The sequence below is a fragment of the Spea bombifrons genome, chromosome 2 (assembly GCF_027358695.1).
Source record: "Spea bombifrons isolate aSpeBom1 chromosome 2, aSpeBom1.2.pri, whole genome shotgun sequence".
NCBI lineage: Eukaryota > Metazoa > Chordata > Amphibia > Anura > Pelobatidae > Spea > Spea bombifrons.
This window is the reverse complement of record NC_071088.1, coordinates 70596577-70602576: the sequence shown is the minus strand read 5'-3', so window position 1 is coordinate 70602576 and position 6000 is coordinate 70596577.

The following is a 6000-nucleotide window of genomic DNA, read 5'->3' as shown; positions in this document are numbered from 1 at the left end:
TAGATGTGGTCAAGACAACTTGCTGCAGTTCAAGCCATGAACGTGGCTTGTTTGTTGGTGCCAGACCGGATGGTCTGAGTATTTCAGAAAGTGCTTATCAACTGGGATTTTCATGCACAACTTTCAGCCTACCTGAGTATTGTTGCTGATCATGTCCATCCCTTTATGACCACAGTGTACTCATTTTCTGATGACTACTTCCAGCAGGATAATGCACCATGTCACAAAGCTCACATCATCTCAAACTGGTTTCTTGAACATGACAATAATCACTGTACTCCAATGGCCTCCACAGTCACCAGATTTCAATCCAATTGGGATATGGTGGAACGGGAGATTCGCATCATGGATGTGCAGCCTACAAATCTGCATCAACTGTGTGATGTTATCATGTTCATATGGACCATGTTTCCAGCACCTTGTAGAAAGTATGCCACAAAGAATGAAGTTCTGAAGGCAAAAGGGCATCTATCCCGGTACTAGAAAGGTGTACCAAATAAAGTGGCCAGTATATGTGTGACTGTGTATTCGTATGCTACCAGGAGGGTAGCAAGGAGCTGAGGTCACTTAACTTTATCTGTTTCCTAGGCTAGAAGGTACCAGCCCTTCCCTGGTTAAGCCTAGAACAGTGCATAAGATAAATACACCACTGATGGTAATACCATGTAATATTCTGACAATCACATAGAATGCTCACACAACCACATGTTATTAGTCTAACACCATGATTGCACAACTGGGTGAAAAGTTAGATTTTTTCCCAGAAGGAGTTACCACAAATATCACCCACAGGATCACAACATCTGTAGTTTGGAAACAGTGAGTGTATGCTTGCTCACATCACAACACAACCATTCTTTTTACCTCCTGAAACACTCTGTGTGTAGTAACATAGATGTCATGATGACACAACGTGCGGTGGACTTTCTGGGCACAAACACATTTTGTAATATAAAGTGTTTTGGCTCATATCTACATGACACAGATGGCACATGAACACCACGTAGATGGAGGTATAGGGATTTGGTAATTCACTCCACTCTCCCCAAACGTACATTATTTGGCCCACAAAATCCTCCCTGCAAAACCAGTGGAGTGAAGAATATTTTCTAACTCAATCAGGAGTCAAGTCTCAATGAGCAGTAAAGTATTTTTAAATCATCACATTAGACAATATACTTTTCTACTACACTACTATTACTAGTTTGCATCCGAATATGAACATTTCATCATATGTTACTATAGATTTTTTTTATATCAAATGAGAGTCTTTGCTATATGCTTCAGTTGATTTAGAGATTAGATGATAAAATGCCCCACTTGACTTCTTTAACATCCATATTTATTCTATAGTCAAATTCTCTGGATATCACTCTACCTCTGTTAGTATCTTCTGTCGAAAAGAATTATGGCTTTAACCAACACACTATGTGATCTCTAGAGAATCCCTATATAATACAGGTGCTTTAGGAAATTACTAGGGCTGCGCATTCAAACGAAGTCACAATAAAACCACATTCTTTGCTCTCAAAGTAACTTTAAATATGTCAAAAGTAAGTAGTGGTGACTAATGTCAAACCTACCCCTTGAGGGGACATTGGAGACAGACAGTCAACAAAAGATTTCCTAAAGGTAGAACTAATGAGGGACATAGAACCTCTCCAGTGTTCTGTTACCTTAGGTGATGAGTGAACTACATCATGCAACAGCCTCACACAGGTTCACAACCAGTTTTTCTTGTTCTAGAAATTCTCTATTTTTTTCCTGGGCCAATGGATATTATTTTGGTTATATGTTTATTAATGGATGGCTTAAGAATAACAGTAAAACATCAGTATTGAGCAACAAAGGCACAATATCCGTTTATTTACTTAGAGACAGAGAAGTCAAAATACAGGTATGTACAACAAAGATGAGTTCAAATAGAGTATTCTGTTAAAAATATATGTTTTTTTCAAATTATCCCCCAATATTAAAAACTAACTGGCCTCTTTTCCTGCTTTATTTTGTTTGTACTGTATGTAAAACTATTACTAATTACTCTACAACATTAAAATATTTGCCAAATAAAAATTATTCAAGTCAATAATTTTATTCTTTGCCGATGGTGGCTAGAACATGTTAATTGTTTCTGGGGTATACATCTAAAGTCTGCAGAACAAACAGACAGGGCTGGGCACTTTATGGGCCGATAAATGACATATATGCAGCTGCTGGCTGGATAACTTAGCTTCATGTCGTGCTTCATTACACACTTTTGTACGTTTAACAACAGGATCTGTTGCACAAGGGGTAGTGAAGGTACATGGTAGGTAGGTAGCATCAGGCACCGGCCCATTGAGCATTTGCCTGGTTTGCCGAATGACCAGTCTGGGCCTGCTTGTAAATGCCTTTGCCTTATGTAGGACCTCTAAGGTGTTTATCAGAGCTATCTTTACCACATGGTAAAAAGGCAGATGACAATGACCAGGGATGTTACTAGGTCAAAAGATCTGAGACTTGATCCCACAGCTTATTAGATCACAGTGAAGTCCACTTTGGGAGTGGTCACTCTGCGCACTGCACGTTTACACACACATACACAAATATTTGCAACAAATTAACAAAATCAATTTCTTTATTCCCTGCAACCTCTGTGAACTTTACAGCCAAGTCTATCTCTTTATCTTCCCAACTTTCTCTTTGTGTCACCTCCAATTTCACTTTATCTATCTCCCTTTTCTCACTGTCTCCCTCATTTGTCATTCTCTCTCCCATTTCTCCACATCTCTTTTCATTTCATCCCATCTGTCCTTATCTTTCTTCTCCTCTTTATCTTACCTCAACCTCTCCTCCATCTCCTTATCTCTCTCCTTTCATTCATGATTATATTTGGTACCCCCCCATCTTTCCCTTCCCTCTTCCCCAGTAAATTACATATGTACTGACACACATTTTTAAACATACACTAACATTTGCACAGACACTTACGCCAACACACATGCACACATACATACTCAAAACATGCACTTATACATACACACACTTGCACATACACATCCATGCTCACACGCACATACGAGTCAGTGCTCGCACACACATACACATTCCTTTAGGGTTGCTGGTCTCTGCCTCTTCATTCTCTGCCTGCCTATGCCACACCTGTGCCTCATTTGCTTCATGTCTGCCTATGCCACACCTGTGGCTTGTTGGCTGCCTCTGCTACAACTGAGATTTGCTAGGTGATCATGACCATATTTATTCCTGGGCATGCCCCTAGCTTCTTCCTAGTACATTTTTTTCTGGTCCTACTTGCATCTGGAGGCGTTTGATATTTCTGCTTGTCATTTGGAGTTGACCCTTTGCGTGGACTTTGCCCCTTTGTACTGCGTTTGATTTTGATCACCTGAATTTTGACCTATTAGGCATGGGTTTTGACTTCTCTTCTGGATCATCCCCTGGTACCGTGCTCCAGACCCAACCTGCAGTTAACCCACACCTGCGTGCTCTTCAGATCCCTTGGTGCCCCAAAGCTAGAGTCTACAGACGGCACCAAAGAGAAAGCCAAATGCTAAGGCAGACAGCCATCTGCAACTGGACACAGCAACACCTGCCTGTCTTGAGCAGAGTCCAAGGTCAATCCTGCCTCTGCAGAAGCCAATCCTGACCCAGCACTGGCTCCTGACACATCCATGCTCACACACACAGCCGTCATCACACACACTTACACATACACATCCATGCTCACACATCTTTTCACATATATCCATGCTCACACACATACACATGAGTGCTCACACACACATCCATGCTCACACACTTACACATACATGCTCACAAACACACATACACAAGCACGCTTACACACACACATCCTTGCTGACACATAAATACATATCTATGCTCACGCATACACCTACACATGCATATCAATGCTCACACACACACATACATATCCATACTTACTCACACACATCCATGCTCAAACACCCTTACACATAAACATCAATGTGCACACATACACATCCATGCTCATATACATATTGTCAGGAACCACTTTTTCGCTGCCTGAACCATGGCTTTTTCATACCTGTGGTAAGAACTCTTAGCCCTAGCACGTAGAGCTTTTTCAAATACGTGCAGGTCCTCCTTTCTTACTACAGTTCCGTTAGAGGCAATGACGCAGTCTGAGGAAAGGTCATCTGCAGTGCAGTTGTAAGACATAGTGGTATTGGATGCTGGATACATAGACATGAGGGCACTGTTTCGTACTCTCTCTTTCTTGGCTGTCCATGCACTAGGGGTCACGAAGCTGCCCTGTACCCAGGGCACCTCTGGGGGCAGGGGGGTAGTACCCGAACTGCACTGGTTCAAGGCTGGAGTTGCAGGCTTAACAGACTTATGTTCACGCAGCTGTTGCTCGTAACGGTTAAGTTCTTTGGAGCCATAGTTCATGCCAGACGCTGGATCTGCCTGTTGGACTTGCCTACCTGACTACCTGCCTACCTGCCTACCTACCGCTTTCACCCGGACTGCCTACTGGATTTCCCCTTTTTTGCTTGTTACCTGTCCCAGACCCTTTTGAATAGTTGCCTGGACTTTTCTACCCTTAAATGCATGATATGCCTCCTACTCTGCTGCTTCTGGTGAGATGCCTTGCTTTGCTTTTGTAATATAACATATAACCAAACATTCTGCTTGTGTCCTTTTGTGAAGTTTGTTTCAATCACTGCGTTCTTACACTCATGCGCTCTGGACTCCAACATCCAGTTAAGGGCTGCAATATAATGAGCCTGATACATATACACATCCATGCTCACACACACTTACACATATATGTTCACACGCTTACACACACTTACACATACAGGTTCACAAACACACATACAAATACATGCTCAGAAAAAAGCATACATACATACCTGAGTGCTTGCTCACAAACACTTATACCCTCTCCCTCCTGTAGTGTTCTAGCAGCCTCACTTTAGACGTGGGGTCACGTGAACTTTTTAAATTTATCTTGTGTTTTAGAATACTTAATGATTATTATGTTTACACTTTTGGGAAGGTCATAACGAAAAGAGCTTAAAAATAAGTTATACATTGCTAAACATAACTAAAACTATGAACAATCATTTTACTTTTGATTGTAGCAATGTGAGTGTCCTTCTATTAATTATCAATAAAAACAATATGCATGATTTGCAAAATGTCCTACATGTAGAGTTGAAGTTACCACAAAATATACATGATTATAATGTATCTTTAAAACAGACTACTAATCATAAGCATTACGTTGCATTTTGTTCTGTTGTCATGACTGCAAAAAATAGAATAACAGACATACGTTTTTAAGAAATCAGATCCATATTTAATGTTACGCTCTAAATGTCTTTGAAATTCTATATTCTGCAATGTGTATATTATACATTTGTTATGCATTGTGCATTATTCTTTCACACAAAGACCAATAACTTCTTGGAGAAGAGTACTGATATCTAGTAGATTGCACAGTAACTCAAAATTGAATTTGTTACAAGGTAGTTAATTCAAGAAAGTGGCAAATATACTGCAAAAATATATATAACAATAATTAAAGTATGGACAGACCACCAGTAACAGCCAACTGGGACACATCAAAGGATTTTATTTGCAAGTTTCGTGACCCTCCACTGGAACAAGAAGTACTGACTGACCCTGAAAGGACTGCCCCCTGTCACACAGGTTCCATTACTGCAATTAGCCACAAAGCAATATTTTCATTCTCCCATTTCAAATCTGGCCGGATTGCTATACGCTGCCTGAATTGCTGGTCATATATAAGCCAGGGTTGCTCCCCCACAAGTATATAAGATGTTATTTAGCATAGAGAGATAGGAAATCTATGGGTCAAGCCATTGTTTTTTTTGAGATAATGGATACCTCTGGACTCACAGTCATCCTGAAGCACTCAGGAGAGAAAAAACCTATGTGAAGGAAAACTCTGGGGAACCATGGTTAAAGGCATGCCCTTCCTCTGGA